This window comes from Martes martes, assembly GCF_963455335.1.
Source record: "Martes martes genome assembly, chromosome: 3".
Taxonomy (NCBI): domain Eukaryota; kingdom Metazoa; phylum Chordata; class Mammalia; order Carnivora; family Mustelidae; genus Martes; species Martes martes.
In genome coordinates, this window is record NC_137890.1 from 67,493,770 (window position 1) to 67,512,888 (window position 19,119).

Sequence of the window (19,119 nt, forward strand, 5' to 3'; positions counted from 1 at the left end):
GTGCCACAGGAGAAAAGCATGGACTTTGGCATTAAACAAACTTCAGTTCTACTCCTGGCCCTGCCGCATTACGGGTTTTGTGATTTGGAGCAAATGACTTGGACCCTAAGAGTCTGTTTCCTCATGTGTAAAATGAGGTTGTATAATATCTACATTTTAGGGTCATTATAAGGAATCAAGATTTAGCTATTTCTAAGTAAAACACAATAAAGTGCTCTATAGATCTGTGTTCTCTCCATATCATAAATGTACCTGTAAGAGTTCAATGAAATTGATTCAAATGTCAAATGAAAAGAGCACTATCATCTCAACTAAACAGGAAACTTCCTGAACACAGGGACGGGTTCACTTTGGCATACCCAGGACAGAACAGTGTCTGGTCTGTGTAAGCCACTTAGTAAGTCCATGTTCAACAAATGGTAACTATTTGACAATAAATCAGGATGTACAGATGCAAACTCAACAAGAAAAAAAAAAAAAAACCCTTAAAAACGTAAAATAAAAAATCACAAGGTTAATATTAAATTTTGACATGGGAAAGCCAAGTATAAGGAAAAGTGATATAAATTTTAAAATACCTGAGATTGTTAGAGAACTTGATTTAATTCAAGTCAACAAATATAACTGAGTTTCTTGTTAGGTTTCATGAACTTTGGAGCCAGGGAAATTTGGGTACAACTTTTTTACGTGTTTGGAAAGTTAAAGAAAAGAGAAATACGTACATCTGATGGGTTTGGGGAAAGCTTCCTATTAAAGATAATACTTGATGAGGGCCTTGAAGAGTGGCTGGTCTGTAAAAGATGGAGAAGGGATCAGGGTGGACTTCAGCAGCCTAAAAAGGCAGGAGAGGTTTTAACTGCTGGTTAAAAAATTTCTAGGGAAGGCTGGGTGGCTCAGTCCATGGTGCATCTGACTCTTGGTTTCCGCTTTAGTCTCAGGGTCATGAGACTGAGCCCTGCATCAGGCTCTGCACTCAATGTGATTTGCTTAAGCTCACCTCTCTCTCTCTCTTCCTGTGCTCCCCCACCTCCATGCATGTGCTCTTTCTCTCTCTAAAATAAAAAAAATAAAAATCCTGAAAAGAACAAAAAGCTTCTAACTAATTCCAATTGGCAATAATGCCTGGGTGATTAGAGGAAGATGGTATCTTCTAAAATCAGGAAGAGGAAATTTGGGAAGAAAAGGAAAATGAGTTTGGCTTGGGGCAAGCAAAGCATCCAGAGAGGGCTGTTCAGAGAGCAGGTAGCTAATAAGGAAATGGAACTACGGTGAGAAGACATGACTACAAAGAGGTATTTGGCATCATCTGCACAGAGAGACAGATTACAGCATGGCGAGAGATTGAATCTCTATGGGAGAGAACGCAGGAGGTGGAAAAAACACACCTTGGAGAATGGGAGAATCACACGGAGGGCACAGCAGAAGGAAGAGCAGCTGGTGAGAAAGACTTCAGGGCCAGTGAATTAGCAGAGTAGCACTCCTGAGGATTTTGGAAGCTCAGTGTCAAATACTGGGCAGAAATCAAGGAATGCTAGGACAGAAAAAAGCCACTGAATTTAAACATTCAGAGATCTAAAATATGGGATTGATGCAAAAAGACAGTATAATTTTGACTGCACATATATGATATAATGTGGACAAGAGTAAAGGGCCATATGGTGTTTGAAAGATCATGAGCTTCGGAGCCAGAAAAACCTGGGTTTGCATCCTTGATACTTCCTGGTTGTGAGCTTGACAAATGACTGAACATGCCTGAATTTTAGTTTCCTCTTTGGTGAAGGGGTGATAATGATAGCTAACTCACTTAGCTGTTGGTGAATATTAAGTTAGGTAATGTACGGCGTGTAAGTGTCTAACACAGTGTCTGGTACACATTAGGAACATGACAAATGTTAGTTTCTCTTCCTTGCTCTATGGAAAACACAAGGCAGAGGAAGCTCCCTTAGTGAAGAAACACTTCAGACAGACATACATGAAAAGTAGTAAAATGTAATCAGAGTGTGACATAAATAATGAATTTTAAAAAATCAGTGAAAGAAAAGAAAACTGGATCAGGTGTCTGAAGAGATTGGGTCTATTCCTAGCAGCATCATTTACTACGGAATTATTTGGATAAACTCATTTAATTTTCTGCTCCTCAGTTTTCCCATTTAAAGAGCTGAAATAGGAATTCTGGTTCTGCTCATCAAAAATGAGTATTTCATGGATCAAATATGAAAAGGTGCATAGGAAGAAGTTTGGAAGTTTGGAAATTATTACACAATAAAAACATAGTAGTATTTGGTAACATTACTGCTCTGTACGCCTTTATGTGTATGTACACAGTAAACTGTCGGTTGCCAGCTGCATTTTAACAATGAATAATTCTCAGTTCTCACTGACACCCGAATCCTGACCCTTTGTTACCTTTCCTGAATATACGAACCCATTATGTAGACAAGGATGAAATTTAGGCTTCTTATACTCAAATTAGTCTTCAACTCTGAGTATGTCCACTGGGTACAGACTTAAGCATGTAATTTGATCATCTGACTCTCCTATAGGCTCTGTTCACACAAAAAAATATTTTTAAGGTTTCCGCAACATTTAAGGTTAACTCAGTACGAGGTGTAAATTACTATCAGAAGGGAATCTATGTCCCAAAAGGTTTCTTAGATTTCAGCAAAACACCTGTGCTGCAGTTCTGCAACCAGAAGGGCAGTGGTTGCTAATATTATAATTGTACCTTAACTGCATGTGATATACCGTGTGCTTTGGAATAATTGGCCAAATGAGAAGTTATAAGAAACAGGTAATAGAGGAAAATAGAAATGAAGACATTAGCATTTAAAATTTTTAATTACACCTTCACTTAAATGTATTTGCTCTTTACTGTTACCTAAGAGAAACCAGTATTATGTGAAAGGAAAATGTGCTGAGAATATGAAAGGAACAGACAAAATGGATTATAAAAAGCATTATTTCTTCAACCTAATGATCTTAGGATGATCAAAATAACAATCTAATGGATTATGAAATGTTTCATCACTGAATGTGAATCTCTAAATTTAAAAGAGCAATTTGGGGGGCAATACATGGAAAAATGCATTTTGAAATTCTATCATTTTTCTTTTTCAAGGTATAACTAATAATGAAAACTGCGGCTAACAGAAGGATAAGTATTCTGCTGGATTTTTGTGGTGGCTTCAGAACATTCAAAAGGTGATGGTGATTATGTGTTTTTTTGATAAGAGGGGAGGGGACTAAAAAGTGCCTTGTCAGTTCTCTCCTTCTTGCCAGCTGCATTAAAATGCAGCTCTGAGCACCTTCCCCCCCCCCACCCCAGTCTGGAATTTCAGGAGCAAAGAGTACAAAAGAGCTGATGAGCAATGAATGCTTCACCCTTCCTCAATTAATCTTGTCTCTCTACCTTTGCTTTTGCTTTCCCTCTACATGAAGGTAATAATGACACCCTCATCCATTATCCTTTTATCCCTGTTATTCTCGTGAAATTGCTTAATAATATGTTACAGATTCGTCTTCACTCACATAATTCTTCCTGTCATTTGCAGTATATCATCCTACAAACATACAGCCCACTTTCACTGGCCGTTCTTTGAAGATTATTGTCAGTGACATCTTCAGGATGCGTTTAGAATCTGGAGCATCATTTCTGTTGCAATGGGGAATTACACTGACTTATCTGTCATTGCCAAAAGCACAACAAGCAATTCAGTGTTAATGCGAAGGTAACACAGGTTTTTATCCTGCTGCCAGAACGAGAGCTCTTGTAAATTTATGCTAATATAGCCCTTTTGGAGTTTAATAACCTCTTACCCTACTGGAAAAAGGCCTCCCCCCACCCCCACCCCCACACATACACAAACACAGACGAACTCACACCCCCATATACTGCAACTAGAGCTGACCAACTGGTAATTACTCATTTTCAATCTTTATTCTCCCGTGAATGTTAATTTCACTTGAGTATTACATAGACCGGCGACAGAAAATAAGGGAAATGAAAAGATGCCTCTTCGATTACCAAAATACCAAATTCTTTTTGATGAGAAAATATTTTCACTCAGAGAATTAATAAAAGTTCCTCCACGACTGCTGCTGTAGTTTGGTTTTCTATCAAGAGTTCAAGACCACTACAAATGAGCAGTTTTCCCTGATTGAGGGTGGCATTCCAGAGGGACCCAGGCAATCCAGCGTGCATGCCAAGTCTGACAACACATGACAAGCTGGTCGGCGTGCAGTAATTTGACTAATTATACCGGATTAGAGCATATTAATGCAAGCTGTTTTCTCCAGAGTTAATGACCTGCTGACTGGGTTCTGTTAGGCCCCACCAGGTCTACAGGCAGCTAAAAAACAAAACCCTGTTTTGTAAGCCCTCGTCATTTCACATCAGCAAATGAGTATATCAAACTACTGAACAGCAAAATGTAAGCGACATTTTGTCTGCTATAAACTCATACAGCCTTCCCTCAGTTTCCACCTCAAGGGCTTCTTTTAGATAAAATTGATGTCAGTTTCTTTTCTTTTCTTTCTTTTTTCTCTTTTAAAGAGGAGTAGCTGAAAAGTCAAGTCTGGGAGAAAAAGGAAATAATTTTAGGAGTATGTTATTGTTGGAGGGGTAGAGGCTGCTGTTTTGAAACCGTGTTCATGTGAAAACAATTTTAAATGTATACTAATTTTATTACACATCTACCTTCTCAATCACAATGTTACAAATAGTTAACGAATGCCAAAAGCAGATTAATGTGTAATAAGATTTTTTCTATCTCAAACTTTATTTGAAGGATATTTCTAACCCCAAAGGGATTTTTGTATTTTAGAAAAGCATCTGGATGATTTTAAAATTACATAAATATAGAAAAATGTGATATATTAACATTTTCAAATTATTTGCTCCTTTCTTTAAAATTAGGTCACGTTTAACTAAAAACTAGCTAGGAACTTTAACATGTCCCTGAGTATGTTAAGGTTTACATAATTTATACACATAGCTTGCTTCTGCAAAGATGTAAAGTAACTTACCAAGGTACATAAAATGTGATTTGAATTAGAGGTCAAAAATAGAGAATGAATCTCGATGTAAGACTGGTAAAAACAATACAAAGTATACCATAGAATCATTTAAACTTCCTTTGTTTGGGCTACAGATCTGTGAACTCCCAACAGCCAATTTGGAAAAAGAAGGAATAAATTCACCACAATGTTGATAAGATAAAACAAACCGGTTCAGGAATAACCGCATAATTATTTCTAATACAAAGCTAGAAATGACTTTATGCCAAGGGTTTTCACAAAAAGGGCACAGTATCATGCAATAAATAACATCTCAACAATATCCTAACACTGAATTTCAAAGTATATAGTATTTCTCAAAGCACAAGTTAGAAGCAAATGAGTGCTATTGAGAGGTAGTAAGCGAGACCCCCTACTTGGCTTCTGAGAGCAGGGGGCTCATCCATCGTTTCTGTGCAAGGGGCCCACCTACGAGGACCACGAGGAGCCTCCCCCAGCAGAATCAATGGCAGCTAATCCTTAGGGTTGCCAATACTCTGTGGTTTGGCCTGGCTCAAGAATATGAGCTCAGTGAATCAGATTCCCGTAGAGTACTGGAAATAAGAAACACAGAGAGAACGATGTACCTGGCAGCTAGGAACAGATGTAGTGAGAGGCTAGGGGAGCCGAAGTGAGATCTGGGCAAAGCTGAAAATTCAAGTGAACCAAAGCTATGAGTAAGTATAAGGAGCTTATCTGATTATGGAGAAGAAAAAGAACACACTCATAGATTAGCAGACCAACTGGTTTATGGAAGATGGGATGGAGAGAGCAGTCCCTAGAACTGACTTAGATTTTTAGTTTTATAACTCTAGACCATATATCCTTGCAATAAAGTCCCTCTTTCTTGAGGTAATTTGAATGAAGTCTGTTCCATGAAGCCAAGGAATTTAACCAGAAAAGAGGCCAACATGGTGATCCAGGCTCACAGTTCCTGCTAATCAGGTGTAACCCAGGAGTAGAGAATATTTAGGAATGAACAAATTCTTTTACATTTAGGCAATCCTCTATAAATAGTGTTTCATGCAGCCCAAACTGGAATTGTCATCGGGAGGTGGATGAAGATTCTGCTTCCTGTCATGTACCTATAGTGTAACTAATGTGTGTTAGAAATTAAAAGCAAAACCATATGCTTTCACTGACAGTTCAAGACAGGGGTGAATTTGGCAAGCTCTTCTGGAAACCTAGGGGTTTTGTTTGTTTGTTTTGTTTTGCTTTGTTTTGTTTTTAAACACCTACCTAAAGAGAAGACTATACTCCATTTCTACTCTGGGTAACCAGGAGCAGGGCTAAGATTCCACTTGGAAAACTCAGTCCGAGTCCCCTCTAATGCACAGACTAACAGGAGGTCTCATCTTTAGATTTTTACTCCATAGCTAATAGCCATAAAATTCTTTGTTTAAAATAAACAACACACTAGAAGAAGAGAAAAATATAAAAAATTCTACATTGGGCATTAAAATAAGTTTCAGTAAAGGTACCCACATATGGTCCAATTTCAAACAATATTGCTTTTTAGTCCCCCTGCTAGAGTAACACACCCCTTGGCTGATTCCTTTTTATTGCTACTACCCTTGGTTAGGCCATCAAAAACCCCTTCAGCATTGTTGTCTTCAAATTCTTTCTTCGTACTAAAGTCAGAGTGATTATTATTTGGAAAAGTAAATATGATTAAAATACTTTATCAGCTTCTCCTTCCTAACGCCTGATAGGGAAGTGTAAACTTCTTGATATGGTTTACCGTCTCCCTCAGAATCTGGCAGTACCCTCTCTAAGCTAATGCTTGCAGGTGTCCTATCCTTTACCTCCTCCCAATATTCAGAGACTTTCAAACCCTTGAATGTATCCTTTTCTCTCCCACACTTAAGTCTCCATATCTGGTCACCCAAAAATAGGCAGTGAAATTGAACAGATCTGAATTCTACTGCTTAGTTGTATTAATCTTTAGTTCTGTGATCTTGAGCAAATTACTTCACTTTGTTGAGCCTCTATTTCTTCATCTCCAATTGGGATAATCCTATCCACATTTAAGGGGTTGTGATGATAAAGTTGTGTATGAAGATGTTCAACAAATGATTGGCACTTACAATTACTTTAGATGGGGACACCAATCTACCAACAATTAATATTTAAAAATTACTAGCCTGGGGCACCTGGGGGGCTCAGTCTGTTGAGCCGCTAGCTCTTGGTTTCAGCTCAGGTCATGATCTCAGGGTCCTGAGATCAAGCCCAGCATCTGGCTCCACACTCAGTGGGGAGTCTGCTTCAGAATTCTCTCTTTCTCTCTGCCCCTCCCCCCACTTACTTTTGCTCTCTCTAAAATAAATAAGACTTCAAAATAAATAAATATATAAAAATATTGGCCAAAATAAATAATTAAATAAAAATATCTAGCCTACACTGTAATATAACTCAAATGGTCCTTATAATCCTAAGACAAAATTATTATTTCTTAAAAGATTTATCTATTTTAGAGACAGAAAGAGTGAGTGAGCATGAGTGGAGGGAGGGGTAGAGGGAGAGGAGAGAGACTCTCAAGCAGACACCTTGCTGAGCACAGAGCCTGATGTGGAGCTCTATCTCAGGACCCTGAGATCATGACCTCAGCTGAAATCAAGAATTGGATATTTAATCGACTGAGCCACCACTATGACAAATGATTATGATAGAAAAAGGATATAACTAACATGTTAATCAGGCCATTTCTGAGCATTACACAATAAAAGGTGCATTTAAGATTAAAGAATACCCAGAAGACGCTGGCCCATGTGGTAGCTGTGGAGGTGGTGAGAAGTGGTAAAATCCTGCATATATTCTGAGGTAGAAACGACAGGATTTGCTGAGAGACTATATATATAAGGTAGGAGGGAGAGAGACAAGTCAAGGATAACTCCAAGGTTTTGGCGTGAACAATTCGGCTGATGGAGTTCCAAGAACTTTGATAAGAAATACTGTGGGCAGAACAGTTTTTTTGGATCGGGGCAGGAGGAAAAGAAAATAGTAGGAGTTCAGGTTTGGACAAGGTGAGTTTGATTTACCTATCAGACACCCAAGTAGAAATGACAAGTAGGCAGCTGAATACCAGAGTTCAACACAGAGATTCAGGCTAGAAATATACATTGTGGAATTTCAGGATACAGAAGACATTTAAAGCCCTATGACTGAGTGGGATTACCAAGGGGGTAACTATAAAAAGAAAGAGAAGAGGTCCAAGAACTAAGCTTTGAGGCACTCCAGGCTTGGGTGGTTGAGGGGGAAAGGAGGGTTCAGCAAACAGGACTGAAAAGGAAAAATAAGGGAGGAAAGTGTATTTTAGGTACAAGGGAAAACATTAACAGGATATCCTTATTGTTTTACACATCGAAAATGACTGGGTAAGTATTAAAAAGAAGTCTTGCTATGTGAAATTAGATGACTTACAGTCCTTTCTAACTCTATGGCAAATAGTTTCATAACTTGAAAAATGATGTGGAGCTGGGAATGAATTGGGCAGTGCTAGTTCTAACCAGTTGTATGAACTGGGACAATTTGGGGGCCTTATTTGTTCTAAAGAATTGGAACGAAATAATTTATTAGAAATGCTTAGCATTTCTAATAATTACCCCCTAAATACGTAGGGGGTAATTTACTTAGGATTTATCCTCTATGTTGCAGGGAATGAATGAGGGAGTAACAGAATGCTAATGTTTTTTGGATGCTAGGCATTTGCTACTTCTTAGTACTATTTAAATTTTCCAAAGATCCTATGAGGTAGGTCTTAATGGTCCCAATTTTTGGATGAGAAAACTCAAGATTTGCAAATTTAAATGTCTTTATATCCAAGCTTGCCTAACTGTGCAGCCTCAGCTGTTTCAATTATGGCAATTTTTTGTCACAGTTCTGGGTAATAATTTCAAATTACTATTGCTAACTTAATATATATATACACATATATATGATTTATCAAACACCACAAAAACCTAACAAGCAGGCTTATAAATCTAAAAAAAATCTTTCCCACAGCACCCAGTGCTCTCCGCTCCGGCTCCTCCAGTCTGCCGCAACGCCCTCCCCGGAGCAGGAGGCGGCCATTAGGAGGAGCGGCGGGATGAGCTCAGAGCATGGACAGCAGCCGCAGCCGGGGGGGCCGAAGGGGCCATGGTGCGGGCGATAAGAAGTCCAGAAGGCGAGGCCGGCGCAAGGAAACCTACTCAGTGTATATCTACAAGGTGCTGAAGCAGGTGCACCCAGACATTGGCACCTCTTCCAAGGCCATGAGCATCATGAACTTGTTAGTGAATGATGTGTTCCAACGTGTGGCTGGTGAGGCTGCCCGGCTGGCCCAGTACTCGGGCCGAACCACACTGACCTCCCGGGAAGTCCAGATGGCGGTGCGTCCGCTGCTGCCCGGGGAGCTGGCCAAGCACGCCGTGTCCGAGGGCACCAAGGCCGTCACCAAGTACACCAGCTCCAAGTGACCCGGGGCCGAGCGTTAATAAAGAGTGAACTGCTCCCGCGAAAAAAACAAAACAAAACAAAACAAAACACCTTAACAAGTGCCAAAAATAAAAATAAATCACACATATTTAATAGATAAAATCGGAAAGATTTAAGAGAATAGGATGAATTAATAAAGATCTGGTGTCAAGTGATTACAAGAATTTGGTTTTTCAACTTCTTTTCTCTGCCTACTTGCAATCTGTCAAACAAATAAATAAAATTTTTAAAAAATGTTATTTTGAATTCTGCTTCTTGCCCATTTGCCTTCTTTACAGTAATATATGTTTTTATACATTTTCTTTTTTTAAAAGATTTTATTTGGGCACCTGGGTGGCTCAGTTGGTTGGGCGACTGCCTTCGGCTCAGGTCATGATCCTGGAGTCCCAGGATCGAGTCCCACATCGGGCTCCCAGCTTGGCAGGGAGTCTGCTTCTCCCACTGACCTCTCTCCTCTCATGCTCTCTCTCTCTCTCATGCTCTCTCTCTCAAATAAATAAATAAAATCTTTAAAAAAAATTAAAAAAAAGATTAAAAAAAAAAGATTTTATTTATTTGACAGAGAGAGGTCACAAGTAGGCAGAGAGGCAGGCAGAGGAAGAGGGGGAAGCAGGCTCCCTGATGAGCAGAGAGCTGGATGAGGGGCTCAATCCCAAGACCCTGAGATCATGACCTGAGCTGAAGGCTGAGGCTTAACCCACTGAACCACCCAGGCACCCCTTTATAGGTTTACTTTTTTTTTTTTTTTAAGATTTTATTTATTTATTTGACAGACAGATCACAAATAGGCAGAGAGGCAGGCAGAGAGAGAAGAGAGGAAGCAGGCTCCCTGCTGAGCAGAAAGCCCGATGCGGGGCTCGATCCCAGGACGCTGGGATCATGACCTGAGCCGAAGGCAGCGGCTTTAACCTACACTGAGCCACCCAGGTGCCCCATTTATAGGTTTACTTTTAAAATCAATTAATATAAGCCAGCAATTTACTATAAATTATGTTCTGGACAGTAGTATTTGTATTTATTACTGAAAAATAACACTCCACTTAAAAATGAAAATTATACGTCAATAAAAGGATTTTGTGTGTGTGTGTGTGTGTGTGTGTGTGTGAGAGAGAGAGAGAGAGAGAGAGAGAGAGCGAGCGAGAGAGAGAGAGCGCGCGAGCGAGTGCGCGCGCGCAGGGGCTTGTGAGCAAGCGGGGAGGGGCAAAGGCAGAGGGAGCCAATCTTAAGAAGCAGGCTCCAGGACCTGCGCTGGAGGGGAAGCAGGGCTGGATCTCACAACCCTGAGATGACGACCAGAGCAGAAATTAAGAGTCAGACGCGCTTGACCGACTGAGCCACCCAGATGCCCCTCAATAAAAGGGTTTTTATGTTTTATTTTTACATACTCAAAAATAGAAATTTCGGGGCGCCTGGGTCGCTCAGTTGGTTAAGCGGCTGGCTTAGGCTCGGGTCATGATCCCAGAATCCTGGGATCGAGCCCCGCATCAGGCTCTCTGCTCAGTGGAGAGCCTACTTCTCCCTCTCCCTCTGCCTGCCACTCTCCGTACTTACTTATGCTTTCTCTATCTCTCTGTAAAATAAATAAAAAAAATCTTAAAAAAAAAAAGTTTCAAGTAAAGCCAACAAAGAGGCGGGATGGTGTGAGCCAATAGGAGGAGTCTGAAGTCCGCCAACCTTCGAACTGAGCATGCTCAGTCCACGGGCAGCAGGTGCTCTTCAGCTCCACCGTCATTAGAGAAATTCTTCATATAGTAGTTACACTTAGGGGTAAAAATTTCATGTGTGTGTATCTGAAGCTTCATAAAGTATTAGGTAAAGGAATGGAAAAACAGTTTTAGTTAAGAACTGGTAAGGAACTATTTTGCATGGGAAGAAAGCCACAAAACTTTTGGCAGAGTTTATAAATTGGCAGCCTTTTGGCCGAAGTTTGTTATAGATATGTTTTACTTGGCTTGTGCTGTGTTTTTGGTTGTGTTGTTGTTTTCAATTCCACTTAGCTGGCAACATTCTATAGTCCAGATGCTCCACATTCTTATTTTGTAATCCAAAATATTTCCTTTAAAATGAATATTCATTTGGGATTACATATAAAGAATGTGAACTATCTCAATAATATCTCAATAATCTAATTATAAATGAATATTCATATTTGTTGCCTTCATCCTCGATGATATAATTGTAATATACATCCTTCCAGATCTTTTACCTAAAGCTGTAGTCCTATTCCTTTACTTAAAATTTGTACATTTCAAATTGGCTTTTGTTTCTTTCTCTGAAAGAGTAATGATAATTGGACAATGTGTTAACACTTCACTAGATAATTTTAAGCTCACAATCTATTGATGAAGAAGAAATAAAGATTTTTAAGTATATCACCAAACCATTTTGATAACCAGGTTACCAAAATTTAGTATCAGTGATAATATCCCATGCCGATAAGGGGTCAATGAAATGTGTGCATGTATATGCTACTTTATATACCGAGATGCACTTTCAAGCACAGTTTTAAAGGCACGACATACAAAAGCCTTTTACAAAACAAAACATGAATTCTCCATTCCAGCAACTCTGTTTCCAGGGAATTGTCCTGAGGAATAAGGGAACATAGTATAAAGGGGTATTTACAAAATTATTCATTGTTGAAAATAGAGAATAATTTAAATGTTCATCTAGAGGTGATGGTTATTGTATTTGCACAATGAAATGTTATATGGCTGCTAAAAAGAATGACGTAGATAAATACTTATTGAAACAGAAATGTCTCTCTATATTTTATGTATATACAGACATATAGATACATGTATAAATAAGTATGTATAGGATACTGTTGTGTGAAAAAGCAAGTTAAAAATAATCTGGATACCATCATCTATAAAAATACATCTACTTGTATGTGGAAACACTGAAAAGGTATGGTGTTATAAATGTCAACAAATTTTATTTCTGGGCTGTTGGACAAGGACTATTTTAATTTTTCTTTCCTTTCTTTCTTTCTTTTTTTTTTTTTAAAGTAGGCTCCATGCCCAGTGTGAAGTCCAACGTAAGACTTGACCTCATGACCCTGAGTTAAGACCTGAGCTGAGATCATGAGTCAGATGCTTAGAGGACTGAGCCATTCCATGCCGCAAATTTTAAAAACTATTTAAAATTGTCTGCATTTTAACATTAGCAAGTGTGCATGTATATGAAGTTAAAAACAATAGGGTACTCATTTTGAAAGCAAAACAAACTTTTGATTCATTATAGGGAAAAAATAAACAGTGATAAAGGTCATTAGTCTACAGGCTCACAATATACCCTTAACTTTATATTGTCCTTGATTACACTGGAAAATAGCAAACACGTGCAAAAGGCAGTTTTTATTTATTTATCTATTTATTTTAAAAGGCAGTTATTATTTTTTTTTAAAGATTTTATTTATTTTTTTTTTGGGAGAGAGAGAGTGCATGAGAGGAGAGAGGTCAAACGGAGAAGCAGACTCCCTGCCAAGCAGGGAGCCTGATGTGGGACTCCATCCTGAGACTGCGGGATCACGACCTGAGCCAAAGGCAGTCGCTTAACCAACTGAGCAACCCAGGTGCCCCAAGGCAGTTATTTTTAAAAAGGGGAATCATCATCTCATTTGTGGTGAAGAGGTATTACTGACTGCTAACCTCAAAAGGTATACAGTATCAGCAAAATTTTTATATAGTGACAAACTGAATTTAGTTAACTGTAAGTTTTGTATGTTCATAAAATGTTCAAATAATTAAAAAAAAACACCCAAAACTTGATTTGATGTTTTCTAATTTCCATTCCCAACCCCTATATACGAATGATGGGAAGCTATGAGAATTTACGGACTGCCTCTCCAAATCACCCTACAGGTCCAGATCCCATGGACTACAGCGGATGTAACCGTGTGCTGAGAAACCAGCGGGGGGTGGTGAGGCTCCTCTGGAGGGTCTGCCAATCCTTGTTGTATAAATACTCAAACCACGGCAAATTTCAGGCTGCCAAGGTGAGGTCACCGAATGTGGTGCTGGAAAGAAATGAGCACACGCCACTCTTCCAGTCTAAAGGAGGGGCTCAGGGCACCACCCGTTCCACACTAGTGGATTCCAATCTGTTGCCACATGGTAAGCAGATAAATCATGTACTAAGCCTTGTAGAAGGAATTAAAAAAAAAAAAAAAAAACACCAGAGAAAATATGACCAAGAAAGAAACACTGTTCGAGAAGAAGTCACTTGCTTCTTTCCTGCCTACGAACATAGTCTAAAGCTGGCCCAAAGCTTTCCTCTGAACTTACAATTATTTATATCTTTTCAGATGCCTTTTTCTATATGTTCAGTTAATAGATGATCAGAGCAAAGATTCACTATGTTTGTCAGTGTTGAGTCAGAGGTGTATGTGCAAACGTTTTCGATTCTTTGGAATGAAAATACATAAGCACAAATATTTTTATGGCAAGGTGTCTTCAACGGGTCAACTCAAAGTCACTTTCTCAGGAAAATCTTTCCCCCAACTCGCCAATCAGATCACATTCCCCAAGAAGAGTATATTCCTGACTGTAAATTTATGTATATTTGTGGGCTTATTTGATTTCTCCCCTCTCTCCCCACAACACTAAAGCTCCAAAGGGCAAGGTGGCGTTCTTTCAGCTCTCTACTGTTTCACCAGAAACAGTACTCTGCACTAGTAGGTGACTCAAATACATTTTTAAAAATAAATAACTTGTTTGCTGCAGAAAGATGTTTACTTGTAAACACACATGTATGAGCGCATACCCACACAAGCCATTGGAAAATGTGGACATTAAAACTCGGTGAAGGAATCTGGAATTTGAAAGAATTAACAGTCTTGTTTCACATACTGGAAGCTTCGTAGACATACAAGAAGCTGAGGAAATGGAACTCTGTATGAAATGCACGGGGCCACTATGAAAAGATTTGCAGACAGCAAGAAATACACTTACCATATCCCACTTTTTCAGAAAGACTGATGTGTGTTCAAAAGCAGCTAAACACAGAAAAAGGGTGAAGCTGGTTATTAGCACTGGAAGCTCTTGTGTTCCAGGCCGCTGTGGTCCAAATATAAACAAAGATGTAACCGACTGCATATAATCTAGCCTGATTGCTATTTACCAGGCTCACTTTATAATTGGCCCTTAGTTCTTAGCAAACCAGAGACTAAAAATACAGCTTTGAGAAATGTCAACATTAAGAAGGCATTTACAATAAAAAAATCAAGGGAAAACCCAAAACAGTATTTTTGAGGATTAAGAATGACATCATCATGACACTTTTTTAGATTGGGAAAGCATATTATTAGAAAGTAGCAAAAATGGTTCACAGTAGACGCCCCACAAAACATTTTAGCTGGTATCTTCCACGCACTGCTCCAATGAAAAAGGGTAAGCGGTAAAAATGTGCTTCTGAGAGTTTTAAACCATATTGTACAGAAGTCACATCAAATTAATACTGAGGACCATTTAGAGCTTTTATTCTGAAAAGCTTTTGAGAAGGGATTAAACTATGAAAACTCTCATGATACTAAAGTACCTATTAATGGGTTGAGGAGGTAAGAAAGGAACAATGAAAGTGTTATTTTTAGATAAATCTTTACTTTGTGTGTCTCAGCACAAAGCTCTGCTGAAGGGCACAGCAACAGTTGTCCAGCAACAGCCCATGTGTGGAAGCGCTGAGTCGCGGAATTCTGTTGTCTTTTATTTTCCAACGAGGTCATTTTCTTCACGGTGACATCACAGAGTTAGAGGACATGAGGAAAAATAAATACACCTCGATGACCTCGGACAGACTAAAACACCAAGTTATTCTAAGTATTTGCCAAACTGAAGAAGACGATCACGAGGTCCCTCTTTTCTTGAAGAGCAAGGAACGCATCTTTGCGGGGCCTCCAACAGACTACTTGCTGAAAAAATGAGTTTCCACTCCCTATGATAATATCTTACAGAATGAACAATTATGTTTTCAAAAAAAAAAAAAAAAGCAGGAAACAGCACGAGGAGTGAGAACACAAACCTCGGTAGTTGTCATCTCATCAAAAATAATGAATGCTCAAGAGGGTTCAACTTATGTCTTCCCAGTCATTGGTCCAATCACAATGGGCTACCCGAAGAGAAAGGAGTAGGCGAAAAACATTTCTTCATCAGCCCCAGCTAGCACCCGTAACCTCCAAACAACTATATACCAGCTGATCTGACAAGGCAACAACCCCAAAGACAACTGGAAATGTTGTTGCTAGCCTGCTGAGCCTCCATCAGGGAAGGGGCACACCACATGGTGGATGACAGCTCTGTGTCTGTCCCATCTCGCCGCCTTTCCCCCTCTTCCCTGACACACAGTCATGCACTCACAGAACAGTCTTATGGCTAATGATGCAAACATGAAGTGTAAAGTCTCCTTAATTTGACCCTTGTTAAACTCCTAATTGGATTGAAGCAGGCTCTGAGTGGAAAGCAACCCTGGATTATTCAGGAAAGCCCTTACAAAATGCAGCCCAAATGACAAAGGGCGGCCCTGGCCGCAGGACGTCACAGAGAACAGGCAATGAATTGCAGCTGTCACTTAAGTTAAAAATCTAATCAATTGCCTTTTTTAAACAGGTAACTTTTAGAACAGTTTCTTCATTGTGATACTCTTCAGAGGACGCTTGACCCAAATTTAATAAGCCGCTATAAAGTAGAAGAGCAGCTGTAGAGCAAACACTGGAGAATGATACTGTGCATTCAGAGTCTTAATGATTTTAAAATGACTACAACCATTGCTTCATTCACGAGGAACAAAGCTCAGGCTCTCCGCTCAACAATGTCTTAACACAAACTGTCTGAGCAGACAGCGTTCATTTGTCCTTCATGAACTCCAGAGGTCAGCCGCATTCTGAGGATATCTCAACAGTTTAATTGTGTTTCTTCTGGAAGAAGTCTGAGGAGAGAAACTTAGGATTCCTTGTATATGAAAACTAGCTCTTCTGCAAGGAAATATACAGCTTAAGTACAGAGACGGGGGGGGGGGTGCGTGATATGCAGACAGGTGTAAAACATGAAGTAATTATAGAAGCTCAAATTAGTTCTTAGGCCCGAGGCAAAAAAGAGAACAGTGCCTTGACAAAAGGGAATAGCAAATAAGGGTAGCAAACAAAAAATGGCTTGAATGTGTAAATTAGCAAGAAAAATGAGACAGAAAAGCAGCTTTACTCTACTATTATTCCCCACATGAGAACAGAGCAGCTGAACATGATCAAGAGAGCTTTGGAGAAGAGAGGCAGCCATCAGCGCGGCCTCGCAGCCAAAGAGTGGCAGCTCCGCGCTTTCTAGTCAGTCACTCATTATGTGCTGAAGTGCTCTTGAGAAGTACCTCTTATACTTGACCTATCATATGACTTCTTCTGTAAACACATAATCCCTGCTTGTTAGGTGGTGTCAACACTAGCATTCATTCACGAGGGTAGTCTTTTTGTGAATAGACACTTTAGAAGTGCTGCCAAAACCAAAGAATTGACACCATAATAAAACAATTTGAATTTCAACCAGGTAAACAGATCTTGTGCTTTTCTGGAGAAAGCAATGGCAAAGAGCATTACATCCATTTTTTCTCTCATTTGGGACAAAAAGCAGAACAAAACAAAACCGCTTGCTGATGGCAAGACTATTTTTTTTTCCCACAAGTGATTATGATTAACTTATGTTACAGCTCCGAGCCGGGAATAATAGCTAATTTTAAATTGCCCGACGTGGTCACATACATTCCACCAAGGACGCCTGCTTTAAATACCAAAACAACACACAAGTCTCAACCACAAGGTCATGAACAACTTATTAATAACATTGGAGAAGTGTATGTCTGTATGTCTCTTGTGTCAGGCATAGCTGACCGCAAGGTATCAAGGAAAAAAAAGGAAATTAAAGGAGCATTTGGCACGCTACATTTCCATTAGTGAAGACAGATATCATTTAATTAAAGTATAACAGGAACTAACATTTAATGTAGCTGACAAATTTATTTTTAGTATTTGTCGATACTTTCTGTGAAGTATCTCATATTCTTATGGAATATTCTTATGAAGATGCAGATTTGAAGCAAAAAATAGTTTTCAGGTGCATGTAAGTAAGTTCAATGGTCAGGGAGAAAGTACGATTCATTAAAGAGATTGGAACATTTGTTTTCTTCAACTTCTTCTCTTTCAATTATCCTGGAGCTTTTCAAAAAATGCTAAGTGCAATCCCTGGGCTCCTAGTGCTTTAAGAAGAGTGTGTCATCATCTAATATTGCTACAACCACCTCTGAAATAAATAAGCCCTGATGTCTTCATGTGCTTTAGTCATGATGTGTCAGTGAGGTTTACCCCACCAAGCATCGACACTGGAGGACCCCTGCTTGGCCCCCTTTCCCTGGAACTAGATTGGAACCAACGTGCCTGCAGGAGGAAGAAACTAAATAGTAACTAGCACTTATTTGCCGCACCTCATGGAAGATATTTTGGTAATTCTTATTGGACACACAAAAGACGAGATCAGCCATGAAAAGTTTTCAACCCAGGGAGGACCGGGTGTTACAAATGAAATATCTATCTCATACACAAACAAATAATTCTTCATGCCTTGGAAAATGTCTACTGAGCATCTCCAGTGCACTTCCTTCATGAAATTTGATTTATGTGACCCTTAAAAAATAAGAGTTTTCGTACAAATAAAAATATGCTAAGATCAAGGTTATAAATCTGTCACTAAATAATTTGGCTTCTAAAATAACAATCATCTTCAGTAAAAAGAGCATGAATAAATAAAATGACATATTCAAGGCAAAAAATAAGAGCTAAAAATCTTACAATTCAAGTTTAGTAAGCCATAAACATAAATATTCATTTCATGTGGATTTTAAATAGACCTCTCTAAACATCTGGTAGAAAGTTAATGGAAAAGTATAAATATATTAGTTATATAATATATAAGATTATAAATAAGTAATCTAAAGTCTCCTAGGTACACCGAATACTTTATAGATTTCTTTAAAGTAAAACCTCATTGCCCTCACTCGAACAGACAACATGCCGATATCTTTCTCATTTCTGAGGTTCTGAGTCTTTCTAAATTGACCAGTATTTAGGAAACAGACAAATGGCTGAAAGATGCCATGCCCAGATTTATACAGACCTTCCTGGTGTGTAAATTAGAGCCTTATAGGTACACCAGAAAATTTGGGCGTTACCTTTCTCAGCACTCTAAGGGCATCAGTGAGTTCACTGGAAGAATAATGTGCTAAAGGAACTCCAGGGTATAAAAGAATTTGCCTAGTTTACTCCACCAGTATAATTTATTTTCTGGGAGAATATGATAAATGAAACCATTTTTCTTATTAAAATCTTTTCGAAAATTCTGTTCTTAGATAAAAACACTGTCTAAATGAAGAGAATTACAGAAGTTAAGAATAGCTGATGAAATAGGTTTACACTTTTCAGTCCATTTGTGTGTGTGTGTGCATAGCAGGAGTACTTCCTCAATTTCCCCACAGAAGTTTCTTCAGAATTCTGACTGAATAACTTTGGTTGACAATGCTCTCTACTTATGAGATAATGTATTGGAGGTGATC

At 39.0% G+C, this 19,119-nt stretch overlaps 1 protein-coding gene and 1 pseudogene across 2 annotated transcripts in view; one reads left to right on the plus strand and one right to left on the minus strand.

The window, feature by feature from the left end:
* Positions 1–19,119, minus strand: part of LOC308339566 (neurobeachin-like) — a 304,645-nt gene that overhangs the window by 143,862 nt on the left and 141,664 nt on the right. The window lies entirely within an intron of this gene.
* LOC308339901 (histone H2B type 2-K1-like) lies at positions 9,143–9,512 on the plus strand (annotated as a pseudogene). Its single transcript has one exon. The product of its transcript is annotated as a histone H2B type 2-K1-like (transcript).